Source organism: Eschrichtius robustus, chromosome 15 (assembly GCF_028021215.1).
Source record: "Eschrichtius robustus isolate mEscRob2 chromosome 15, mEscRob2.pri, whole genome shotgun sequence".
Lineage (NCBI taxonomy): Eukaryota > Metazoa > Chordata > Mammalia > Artiodactyla > Eschrichtiidae > Eschrichtius > Eschrichtius robustus.
The window spans coordinates 39,058,522-39,072,385 of record NC_090838.1 but is presented as its reverse complement, the minus strand read 5'-3'; the positions used below and the strand labels follow the sequence as shown (position 1 = coordinate 39,072,385).

Sequence of the window (13,864 nt, the reverse complement as noted above, 5' to 3'; positions counted from 1 at the left end):
CCAAGCTACAAGACTGGGAGAAAATATTTACAAACGGCATATGTGACAGAGGATTTGAATTCTGAATATGTAAAGAACTCTCAAAACTCAACAGTAAGAAAACACAGACCCCAATTAAAAACTGGGTAAAAGACTTGAACAAAAAGTGCACCAAAGAGCTAGATGGAGGGCAACTGACTACATTAAAAGGTGGTCAATATTTTTAGCTATTAGGGATATCTAAATTAAAGGCATAACGATATTATAACAGCTAAAATTGTTTTTAAAAAGTGTAACGCCAAATGCTGGAGGAGATGCAGAGCAACTACAACTTGCATACATTCTAAGTAGGAAGGCAAAATGGGACATAAATTCTGAAAAAGTTTGGCAAGTTCCTTATGAAGTTAAATATACACTTACCATATGACCCAGCAATCCCACTCCCTGGTATTTATCTTACAGAAATGAAAATCTGTGCTCACACAAAAACCTGTACATAAGTGTTTATAACAGTTCTTTCATAATTGCCCCAAACTGAAAATAACCCAAATGTTTTTCAATAGGTGAACAGATAATCAAACTGTAGTACAGTTTATCAATGGAATACTACTGAGCAACAAAATAGAATTATTGATATATGCAGTAGCTTGGATGAATTTCAAGAGCATTACTGCGAATGAAAGAATCCAGTCTCAAAAGTATACATACTGTATGATTCCATTTACATGACCATCAGTGATTGTCCGGGGTTAAGAGGGGATAGCCAGGGGTTTGGGGTGTGATCCAAAGGGACAGCATGAGGGAGTTCTGGGGCATGATGGAACTGTTTTGTATCCTGACTGTGGTGGTGGTTACATGGATCTATATACGAGGTAAAATTTAAATAACCATATGCCCTCCCCACCAAAAAAGTCAATTTTACTGTACGTTAATCAAAGGTTTTTAAAGCTTTTAAAAATACGTAGAGACTTCCCTGGTGGCGCAGTCGTTAAGAATCCGCCTGCCAATGCAGGGGACACGGGTTTGAGCCCTGGTCCGGGAAGATCCACATGCTGCAGAGCAACTAAGCCCATGCGCCACAACTACTGAGCCTGTGCTCTACAGCCCGTGAGCCACAACTACTGAGCCCACATGCTGCAACTACTGAAGTCCACGTGCCTAGAGCCTGTGCTCCGCAAGAAAAGCCACTGTAACGAAGAGTAGCCCCTGCTCGCCGCAACTAGCGAAGGCTTGCGTTTAGCAACGAAGACCCAACACAGCCGGAAAAAAACCACAAAAATTGTTCTGATTATGAAAACTTGTTTAAAAAAAAATACATAGTATAAATTATCCTAGAACTTTCTAGTTATTTACAAATTAAGGCTCAAAATAAATGTGAACACCAGTGAAATGGGAGCATGCAGAGATAGCAGACAGGAGACGTAAATTTTAAAAAATTATACAAAGATATGGCGTAAGTATAAATTCTAGACTCAGAAACAATTACATCCCTCAACCAACCATAGAGGCTGTTAATACCTAGTAACAACTAAAGATAAATATTTAACATCACCATGTAAGAAAGATAATTTGAGACAAAACAAATAATATCAAGTCAAAAGAAAGATTCCACATTCATACTAGATATTCATTTGGTCCTTGAAATAAAAATGACATTATTGTCCATTATTAGTATGGTATGTCCCTTATTTTTTCTAATAGCAATTATAGATTTACAACGGTTTATCCAGATTTTTCTCATCTGATTCTCCTTGATATAAAAAGCATACACTTTTAAGAATGCTGACAGGATAGATAAAGAAAAGGTGAGATATATAAAAACAGAGAGTAGAATGGTGATTGCCAGGGGCCTGGGGGTGGGGGAAATAGGGAGATGTTGGTCAAAGGGCACAAACTTTCAGTTATAAGATGAATAATTTATGGGGATCTAATGTATGGCATGGTGGCTACAGTTAACACTACTGTATCGTATACTTGAAATCTGCAAAAAGGGTAGATCCTGAATGTTTTCAGCCACCCCGCAAAAGAGGGTAACTATGTGAGATGATGGATATATAAATTAGCTTGATTGCAGTAATTATTTCACAATGTATATGTGTATCATATCGTCACACTGTATACCTTAAATATGTACAATTTTTACTTACCAATTATACCTCCATAAAGCTGGGGGGAGAAAAAAGACTGCTGACTGGGACCACGTGCTAAGACTGGTCATAACTGCACCTCTGTAAACCATCCTAAGGAGGCATGAAATTTTTTTTTTCTTCTCAAGAAATAAACCCATAGCAAATTAGTCCACCAAAACACACAGAGGATTATAATTCAAGACAGCTCTTCTCTATAACCATATATATTTTTTGCTGGCTGCCAAAAAAGTTAGATCTTAGATTGTGATTTTAAAAAACAAAAACACAACCGGATGGCCACAAGTCATTCATTTAAATAAGGGACCAACCTCACCGTCCCTAACTTTTCCTAGATCTTAAAGCATTCGAAGTTAGTTATCTGTGAGAGCACTCAATTTCTTTCAAATGACAACAGCACTTTTATAACTCTTTTCAATCTTAAATCTTCTGAGATTACAAGCTTTAAGTAGCAAATCCAGATCCTTCTCTAGTTGAAAGTATGTTAAAATGTAAAGTCTGGTACAATTAAAAAATTGATAACCAATATTTACTTACTGATCAACAATTTACTGAATGCTTAAAATATTCCAAGCCCTAAGGGTCACAGGAAAGAGATCAAAATGGTATAGGTCCACAAGGATTTAGCTGAGGACATAATACACACCCACGAGATAATGAGAAACCAGAACTGTAAATAAGAAAGTACTACTTAGGACAATTAGAGAATAACTTCTAAACAGATGTCAAAATATTCTTTAACAAGTCTCCCATATAAGTCAAGCAGTAATTCAGAAGAGAAAAAAAAATTCATCTGATGTAGGGAGGACAGGGATATGGCAAAAAGAAGAGTGTGCTGGAGTCTAGAGACCTGTCTCAGCTCTGCCATTAAAAACTCCCAGGTAGGGACTTCCCTGGTGGCGCAGTGGTTAAGAATCCGCCTGCCAATGCAGGGGACACGGGTTCGAACCCTGGTCTGGGAAGATCCCACATGCCACGGAGCAACTAAGCCCGTGTGCCACAACTACTGAAGCCTGCGGGCCTAGATCCCACGCTCTGCAACAGAGAAGCCACCACAATGAGAAGCCCGTGCACCGCAATGAAGAGTAGCCCCCGCTAGACACAACTAGAGAAAGTCCACGCGCAGCAACGAAGACCCAACGCAGCCAAAAATAAATAATTAAAAAAAAAAAACCTCCCAGGTAAGTCCCAACTGCTCCACAGTGCCTAGTTAGTAGACGTGGTACCTGACACAAAAAGGACATTTGTTCATTCACTCTGATTTGGATTTGGCTAAGCAAGGAAGGAGGGGCAAGCAGGGGCTCCTTCTAGAAGGGACTCACTTAGGATGTCTGCCACTCAGGACTATGGCAAGCTCACTGCTTGAATTCAATACCGCCTTCTCACAACCATGTGAAAGAAAGGATGCTGACATCCAAAAGAAGGAGCTGGCCGCTCTCCTTGCCTCCTCCAGAGTACAAACTCTTATATCAAGGGCCTCACTGTCCTGGGCCCAGCTGCACTGGCACCTCACAGTCCCAGGGACCCGCTATGATGCATCAGCTGTCTGGCTTAGTTTCAGGCTGGTTCTCTGGGCCTCAGTAAGCTCATCTGAAGGAAAGGGGAAGGGATTAGGTCTTTTACAACATTACAATCTATGAATATAATGAATTAGAAATATTAACTACAGAGCACGAACCTTACTAAGTTGTCAGCAACGAGTAAAAACAGCTTATTAAATTTGTTATCTGGAATTTACTTGTTTGTTTTACAAGAAATAGCAAGCTGTTTTACAAATGTCAAATTGGAAAAGCAAACACTACCGAATTCCTTAAAAGAATGATTCTTACCTTAGTCTCAAAATATTAAAATGGCTAGATCTCACAGTGAAACATAACCTATGCAAAGATTCATTACAGTTCTTCACTAGATTAAGTTAAACTTTATCACTCAGAACAACAATATTCTTGTAAATCAAGTAGTGTTAGTACCTCAACACCACTTAGCCCAGTAGAGTTCCCAGCAATGCCTGCAGAGGGAAAGAAAAGAACAAGAGTGCCTTTCTTAAACCCCAGACCTCAAATCTAGAAGTAGAAGACAACAAATCATCTGAACAATTACTGAATGGCAACTGTCTGATAGGCACTAGGTTAGTCACTTTTCATAGATTATCTTATTTAGTTCTCACAACAAGCCTAGGAAGTAGCTAGTTATTATCACAATTTTAATGATGAGACTCTGGAGGTTAAAAAATTTGCCCACAGCTATAGAGCCCTTCACAAAGACTAAAAATAAGGTAATCGAAGAAGAATGTACTGCCTTGAGCCTTCAGGAAAACACAGTCTGATTATTGGACCCCAACTGTTCACATCCCTTTGGTAGATGTAGCCCTACAATGAAGATGTAGGCTATCAAAATATTATGGCTTGATATTATTTCTTAATGTAAATTAAGAAATTAACTTTGTTTCCCATATGAGTCTTCAGTAAATTTGCTTAGCATGAAATCAGTTCCCCTGACCAAAATGAGTTTTCTGGATCTGTAACTGCTGAGGTATAGACACTAGACTATTCAAGTTAAGGTCATTCTCTGAAGTCTGGTATAAATGATACCTCCCTGGAGGACATGTCTATTTCTTTATTCATTAACCACAACATTCCTTTGTCTCTTTTTTAGAATAGTAACTTTCTCCACTGGATTTCTAACATGTTCAATATATAGCAAAAAATGTGAAGCTGAGTCACTAGAGTGAGTTCCTGAAGAGCACCAGGTCCATATGCCTAAGATGCTAGGGACTGAGACAGCAAATGTAATATTTTATTAAGAAAACTAAAGACTACGACTTCTTTCTTTAACATAAAGGCATCCACATCTGCAAGGAGGTGGGCAGTAACACTGGCTGAGAAAGCAAGACAAAAACTTAAAAAAACAGCTCTGGAAATAAATGGAAAAGGGAAAGAAAGCAATATTAAATCTCTTCAAGTGTGCAAAGCAGTGCTTGATACAAACCCACAATTTTAAACTATGAAACATGGGAGATTGCCTTAAATTAGAAAAAGTTTAGGATATATATTACATATACAGTATAAGAATAAATGCCTGTTTCACTAAATCTATACAGATAAAGTTCAAGCTAAAGTACCTGCAAAAATGGAGAAGAGGCATGATTAAGATGAGAAAAACTACAATCACTTAAATCCTTCTTCCCTCATCCTCCCAATCATTCAATTTATCAGAATTTTAAAAATTAAGTTTTTTGTATGATTTTTAACATAGTACATGCTTATTGTAGAAAATGTGAAAAATATTAAACAGTATATAATTGAAAAATAACCCATAATTTAACTACTCAAAGTTAGCGTATTTTATTTTACATCCTATTTTTTAAATAAATATATCCTTTTTAAGATACTCCAAAATATCATCTTACTTTTTTTATTTACTATATTTGAATATTTTCTTATACCTTATACCCTTAAACATCTTAAAGCTCATGATTTTTATCACCTGCCAATTATTTTTATTAGTAGTATACTAAACAAAAAATTTAAAAAACATAATTTATGTTTTTATGGTATTTGGTTATATGGCTGTATCATAATTTAATCATTTAACAGGCTTCTAATTTTTAAACATAAATAGCACTGAAATGAATAACACACACACACACTCATGTGTACACATAATGTACACATCTCTTATTTGCTTATAATAAATTCCTAAAAATGGAATTTGGGGCAAAGGATGTGAACATTTTTAAGGATTCTGAATACTGCCAAATTGCCATTGTAATGGACTGAATGTTTGTATCTCCCCAAAATTCATATATTGAAATCTAATCCCCAATGTGATGGTATTTGGAAGTGGGGCCTTTGGGAGGTAATTAGACCACGAGGATGGAGCCCTCATGAATGGGATTAGGGCCCTTATAAGAAGCAGTCAGAGAGCTAGCTAGCTCTCTTTCTGCCATTTGAGGATACAAGAAGTCTGCAGTCTGCAACCCTGATGAGGGCACTCACCAGAACCCAGCCATGCTGGCATCCCAATCTCGAACTTCAAGGCTCCAGAACTGTAAGAAATAAATTCTGTTGTTTATAAGCCACCTGTTGTTTATAATACCATAAGTTTATGGTATTTTGTTATAGCAGCTTGAGCTAAAATAGCCATTTAGAAATTTGTACCAATTTATTCTCCTACCAACAGCAGGTATTTACCAACACGTGATTCTTTTTTATATGAGAGACCTATTGAAGCATGCGAACTATGACATAATGATTCTAACCTCTTAGGCTTTTTCCATAATCTCATTTCATAACCTTAGAGAAAAATCTTTTAGGAAATATCTCTTGTAGTAAATAAATATTTATCTGTGGTTGAGCCATTTTTCCAGTGTTGCTTCTGTTTAATAAATTTACCCCGTTAATTAAATTTAAGTGCTTTTAATTAAAAATAGCATGAACTGCATGAATCCATTTAAAAAATAAATTATTCTTCTATGTGCATATTTGCAATGAGATCTGAAATGATAAAGGTAACCATGGTAAACTCTGGGTTTTGGGATATTGAGCTTTCTTTCTTTCTTTCTTGTGAACTTTCTTCTTTGTAGCTCTCTGTATGGCTTGCAAATTAAAATATGAGCTGGCATTATTTTTTTAATGAAGCCATACTCTAAAAAGTATGATATACTGTACCAAAAATTATAAAAGTTTTCAGGGAATTCCCCAGCGGTCCACTGGTTAGGACTCTGCACTTTCACTGCCGAGGGCCTAGGTTCGATCCCTGGTCAGGAACTAAGATCCCACAAGCCGTGAGGCAAAAAAGTTTTTAAAAAGAAGAAAAATTAAAATGAAATTCTACACTTCCATTTCCAGTTATGACCTCCTGATGTGAAAGGCAGTCCTATGTTGACTGTTGTCCAACATCTGAAAATAATACTTTATACGTATTGCCCATCAAACGGGGCAATATATATTAAGTATAATTTTCAGATGCTGGACAACAGGCAGCATAGGACTGTGATTTCTGAGAGAAGGGAAACAAAGACTCACGAACGCCCTGGCTTTCTGCTTGTGCCACAGGGAAGGGGAACCCCCAAAGAACACAGATATTTCACTGAGTTGAGAAAATAGAGCTCCAAGTCTGAGGCTACTGAAGGCATGGAATTTAAGGAGCACAATACAAGAAAGAAGGGAGCTGTGGAGAGAAAAAGTTTCAAAAACCTGTAGAGAGATCTCCTAATCCTTTGCCTAGGGACTAAGCTGCATATGCACAAGGCAAAACTGCATGAGGCGAGTCAAAGAACAAAATCTGGTGAAAGAACAACTATGGAGCATGAGCTGAACAACTACCTGGGAGTTGTTCAAATTCCTGGCAGCTAGAGTAGAGAGACCTCAATGAACATGACATGCATTTGATAGAGATCTCAGAAAGGCCATGCCTTGGTATTAGGGCTAAGCTAGTCTTGGAATAAATAAAATTGCTGAAAACCAAAGATAAAGAGAAAATCTTTAAAGCAGCCAGAGGGGGGGAAAAAGACGTATTACATCAAGTGAACAATGGTAAGAATGGCTACTAACTTCTCATCAGGAACAACTTAAACAAGAGAATATTGAAATGATGATGTTAAAGTGCTACAAGGAAAAAAAAAAAAAAAAAAAGAGCTGTCAACTTAAATTTCTACATCCAGCATAAATACCCTTCAAAAATGAAGGCAAAAGGGACCAACAAAGTCCAGAATTGTCCTCCTGACACAAACAAGTAGAAAACTAGACAAAACATAAAACAATTATTTTCAGACACTAGGTAACAGGCAGTATGGAAATATGACCTCTGAAAAAAGGGAAAGAAATGAGGTGAACCCAAAGACTGCCCCAGCTTTCTGTTTGGAACTACAACAAAAGGAGTGGGAACCCAAACAGAGCCAACAGTCTCACTGAGATGAGGTGACAGAGCTCAGAATTTGTGGAGTCTGAGACGACTAGAATTTGCAGGGCATATTACCATAAAGGAAGAAACTAAACAGAAATGCTCAACAATCTAAAGAAGAGGTCTCCCTGAGTTTCTGGCTAAACACCAATCTGCGTATGTGTGGTATGTAAATCTATGAGGCTAGACAAAGAAAAACTTCAAGAAAATAACAAATACCAGGGAGCTCTAAGCCTAACAACTTCCAGAGTTCACACAGGGCCAGGATCATTCAGTTTCCACCAGCTGGGATGAATAAACCTTGATGAACACATGGGGCAATCAAGTGAGACACAAGAAGGGGCATGCCTCAGTAATGGGCCCAAACTAGCCCTAAACTGAAAGCTATTCTAGAACTGCCCAAAACCAAAACCCAAAAAACCCTGAAAACAAAACTCAAAAGATCAATCTGATCCACAAAGCAACTGCCTGCCAGAATAAAACTTAATACTCAAGAAAGAAAGACAAAAAAAAAAAAAAAAAAAAAAATCAAGGCAAATATTCAACACCATAACCCCCAAAGAAATTACCAGATGTAAGAAAAAATAAGAAATGGTAACCTATAATCAGGATCCAGGAGTGGTAGGGATAAAGAGAATTTTAATACAAGGACTTCAAAATAGCTATTAGAAAAGAGTTCAAAGGCTTAAAGGAAAACATGGACATAATGAAAAAAAAGAAAAAAATCTTAACAGAGAAGTGGAAGTTATTTTTTTTAAATCAATGGTAATTCTAGAACTAAAAAAAAAAATAACACCTGATATAAAAATTTAACTTGATGGGTATAACAGCCTATTAGACAAAGGAGAATTTTTTAAAATCAGTGTGCTTGAAGACTGGGAAACACAAACTTTTCACGTTGAAAGAAAAGAAAAACGGATTAGAAGAAAAATGGAGAGAGCTTCAGTGACCTGTGAACTAATATTAAGTGGCTGAATGAACATATGCAGGACTGGAGTCTGAGGAGAAAAATACTTGGGAATTCAAAAATTCGAAGTTAGATGGCTACAAATTTTACAAATATGATGAAAACAATACACCCACAGATCTAAGAAGCTCAATAAATCACAAGAATAAACACAAATAAAACCACACCAAGGAGCATCATAATAAAGTTGCTGAAAACCAGTGATAAAGAGAAAAATCATAAAAGCAGCCAAAGGGAAAACACATATTACATATGGGGAAACAAACATAAAAATCACCACAGAGTTCTTGTCAGAAGCTATGCATATGAGAAGATGGAGAATAACATTTTAAGGTGCTCAAAGGGGTAAAAAAAACCCTGAAAACCTAGAATTCTGTAACTACTAACAATAACTTCCAAAACTGAAGGCAAAGTGAGAGACAAAGTGGGGAGAGAGGGAAAGAGAGAGAAAGCTGCACTAAAAGAAATGTAAAAGGAAGCTTTTCAAGCAAAAGGAATATGATATTAGACACAAACTTGAATCTACACAAAGAAATGAAGATCTAAAGAAATGATTAAAATGAGACAAATATGAAAGACATTTTTCTCATTTTTAATTGTTCTAAAAGGTAACTGCCTGACAAAAGCAAAAAGATCAGCAACAGGGTTAAAACACACATTATCAAAATGTATGACAAAAAAGCACAAAAGATGGGAAGGAGAAATTGTAACATTATGTACGATTCTTGCATTACTCATGAAGTGGTATAATATTATTTGATGGCAGACTGTTATTAATTAACTATAAGGACTACCACTAAAAATTTTTTTAGGAGAAATATTTTATAAACAGAAAAAATAAAATGGAACCATAAAGAATAATCCATCCAAAAGAAGACAAGGAAAAAAGAACAAATAGTAAACAAATAGTAAGATAGTACATTTTAATCCAACCTTAATTACATTAAGTGTAAATGGTCTAAGCTAGTGGTAGGCAACCATTTTCTATAAAGAACCAGAAAATATTTTATGCTTTGGTCTCTGTCCCAGCTACTTAACCTTGCCACCTGTAGCACAAAAGCAACCACAAACAATATGTAAATGAATGAACATGACTATGTCCCAATAAAACTTTATTTACATAAACAGGTGGTAGAGTTTGGTCTGCCAGCCATAGTTTGCCAATTCCTGGTATAAACACACCAAATTAAAAGAGATATTGTCAGACTGGATAAAAAAGCAAGACCCAGCTACATGCTGTTTACAAGAAACCCACTTTAAATATAACAATACAGATAGGTTAAAAGTAAAAGGATGGAAGAAGATATACCATGCAAAATCAAAAGGACACAGAGACTTCAGAACAAGGGAAATTACCAGGAATAAAAAGGGACATTTCATGATGACATGGGGACCAATTCATTAACAAGACTTAACAATCCTAAATGTGCATGCACCTAACAGTGCTCTAACAGTGCTTGAAACATGAAACAAAATCTGATAGAACTGAAAAGAGAAACAGAGAAATCCAAAATTGTAGGTGAAAACTTCAACTCTGCTCTCTCAGTAATTGACAGAACAAGCAGGCAGAAAATTAGTAAAAATGTAGAAGATATACAAAGACCAACCTAACTTAATTGACATTTAGAGAGCATTCCACCCAGCAACAGGAGAATATACATTCTTCTCAAGTACACATTGAACATTCAGCAAGATATACCACGTGTTGGGCCATAAAACAATAAAAAAAGCTTAAATGGATTGAAATTATTAAGAGTTTGTTCTCTGATCACAATGGCATTAAATGAAAACACAGTAACAAAACACCTGGAAAATTCCAAATATTGGGAAATTATTTGGCAAAACTCTTTGAAACAACCCATGAATCAAAGAAAAATTATAAGAGAAATTAGGAACTATTTTGTATATAATGATAATGAAAATGTATAGCTTTAAGTGTTGATAATTTTTTTAAAAAATTAAAAATCAATGACCTAAGCTTTCACCTTAAAAGCTAGAAAAAGGAGAGCAAATTAAACCCAAGTATGGAGAAAGTAAGGAATTAGTAAAAGAGCTCAAATCATGAAATGGAAAACAGATAAACCACAGAGAAAATCAGCAAAACCAAAAGTTGATTATATGAAAGGACTGAAGAAATTGATAACCCCTAGCTACACTAATCAGGAAGGAAAAGGAGAAAATGAATCCAATATCCAGGAATAAAAGGGAACATCAATACATATCCTACTCACATTAAAAGGAAATACTGTTTCATAAAATATATAATTTATTTTCAAGCTGATAAATTTGACAAGTTAGATGAAGTGGACAAATTCCTTGGAAGACACAAATTACCAAAACAGACACAAAAAGAAACAGAAAATCTGAACAGTCTTAGACCTATTCTTTTAAAAACTGAATCCTTAATTAAAAGCCTTTCCACGAAGAAAATTCCAGGTCCAGATGGCTTCATTGGTGAAGTCTACAAACATTTAAGGAAGAACATCAATTGCACCCAAACTCTTCCCTAAAAGAAAGGAAGTGGGAACACTGCTGGTAGGAGTGTAAAATGGTAAACCCACCTTGGAAATTGCTCTGTTAATTTCTCATGTTAAACACACCTATCCCATATACCCAGCAATTCCACTTCTAGGTATTCACCGACAAGTAAAGAATACATGTGTCACAAAAAGCCTATACAAGAATGTTCATAGCAGCTTTCCTCATAACAGTTGAAAACTAGAACAACTCTTTCCACAATAATAATAAACAAACTACAGTATATCCATACAATGCAACACTAGTCAGCAACTGAAAGGACCTAAACACTGTTACATGTAACATGGATGAATCTATATTTCAAACAAGAGCTTCATATAATTTGTATGCCCAGGAAAGTTTGAGAACTACGGGTATAGAAGTACATAATAAGAAAACAAAAAGAGAAAATATAAGGGATTTGGGTGGTATATAAATTAATCAGTGCCATATACATCATAACCTATATATAACAGTTGTCATCTTCCATAATTGCTTAATTGCTATTTAAATCATGTTACATACTCTTCTGTTCATGTTCAATTTTCTACTATGTGTTCAAGGAGTACTAACTCCAAATTTTAGTCTTCAATCATTTAACAACCCTAATTTCTCATTAACTCCATCCCAAACCGTGCATTTTAGATAAAGAGTCCTGTTCACCAGTTCCTTTGTTTTTTCTTAATGTTCTACTTCCTTGGTACATACTGTTTTCCCTCCCTCTTTAATAATGTTATTGTTACCTTTTGCTGCACAGCCTTGTCTTTCTACCTCCTTTAAAACTGAACCAAAAACTCATCTTTTCCACTAAGTGCTAAACCACCTCAGATTCTTTCCAAATTCCCTCAGCACTTGAAGACCTTGCTCCCAATAGATGTATTTATTTTACTGAATTTGGACATCACTTCTTAATGACTCACCAACTCCATCCCCTGGCTTAGAGAGTAGAACCTTTGGGGGAGAACTGAAAAGATTACAGTCCTCTTCAAGGTTCTTTCTCTTGTGCTGTTTTTACTTTTCTTTCCTGGAGTGCCATTTTATTTGCCAGAGCCTTGAGCTCCATAGGGCTGTAGGAGTAGGAGAGAAAGAGAGGCAAAGAGATGGTTGAATAGGGCTGATCTGGGCTAGATTTTAAAGAAGGTGAAAAAAGCCTTCAGGCTTCAAAATCCGTTCAGACTACCTCACCAGCTCAAGGAAGCAAAGAGAATTCCAAAAAGAGACTAAAGTGAAGAATAAGGAAGTGCATTTGTCTACAAATTCCCTGTTATGCTGATGGCCAGACAGGATGCGGTACACTATTTCAAGGACACTAAAATATTTCTGGCAGCAAATATTTCTATATATTCTTTATAAAGCTACGCGGTGGGGGTTTGCCTGGAGGTGGGCAAAATTTAAAATACATATTTTAAAACGTCTACACTCTCAAACTTAGGGCCAGCACTGGCAGTTACTTTTTGTTCTGCATGCATTATTATTTAGGAATTATGGTCATTACTTGTCTAATTTCAAAACTTTCAACTATAAACATCATGCCTTCCAAATCACATCTATAAACTTAACCATGTTCCTGAGCTAGACCCGTTATTTCCAACTGATATCTTGTTATTACTTATCTAAAAAGTGTAACTACTTATCTGAAAGCAAACTCAGTATTCCCCTTCTCTCAAACTTGCACATATTATTCTCCTGCCAAGTCAGGAACCTTAGACTCGTCTTCAACTTCTATCACCTCCAAACACTAACCAAGTCTGGAGGACTTAAACTCCTAAATATCTCTGAAATCAGTGGTCTTGTTTCTATCCCTACTACAAATTCCTTAATCCAGACCATCATAATCTCGTTCCTGAACTAGGGCAGAGCCTTAAATGGCATCCTTGACTGTGATTTGCCTACCAGAGGCCAGAGAAAATGCCTCATTCATTCACCCTGCCATACGTATTCCTTGGTGAATAAATGTCTCAATTCTCTGTTCCTCCAGCCTGTACTCTTCATTACAGCTATAAGCAGTTTTTAAAGAACCAAACTATTTGTATCACTTCCTCATCTATAAAACAAAATAAAAATACTAACTCCTACTATGGCATTTTGTTCCCATTCTACCTTGGTTCTAGTCTGATTTCCTAATTTTCTTTTGCACTCATTTTGACAGATCAAACTTCACCCTTTTCCTTAAACACACTATGCCCTTTTATTTTCAATAAATCTAGAATAAACAGTAACTCAGTGCAGCTTATTTTATTTTTATGAGCACCCTTATACAATTTAAAGCCATTAGCTAAACCTATACAGAAGTGAGGAAACAATCAGACAATACAGCCAACTCTCAATTAGCCTATTTTCATAGCCTTGT

At 36.1% G+C, this 13,864-nt stretch overlaps 1 protein-coding gene across 10 annotated transcripts in view; it reads right to left on the bottom strand.

Moving 5' to 3' along the window:
• Nucleotides 1–13,864, bottom strand: part of SOCS5 (suppressor of cytokine signaling 5) — a 59,871-nt gene that overhangs the window by 39,308 nt on the left and 6,699 nt on the right. The window contains exon 2 of one of the 10 annotated variants that reach the window (XM_068564679.1): nt 6,125–6,174. The exons of the other annotated variants lie outside the window; for them this stretch is intronic. The gene's annotated coding sequence lies outside the window, so the exon portion shown is untranslated. The remainder of the gene's footprint in view (nt 1–6,124; nt 6,175–13,864) is intronic. 10 annotated transcript variants of the gene reach the window in all.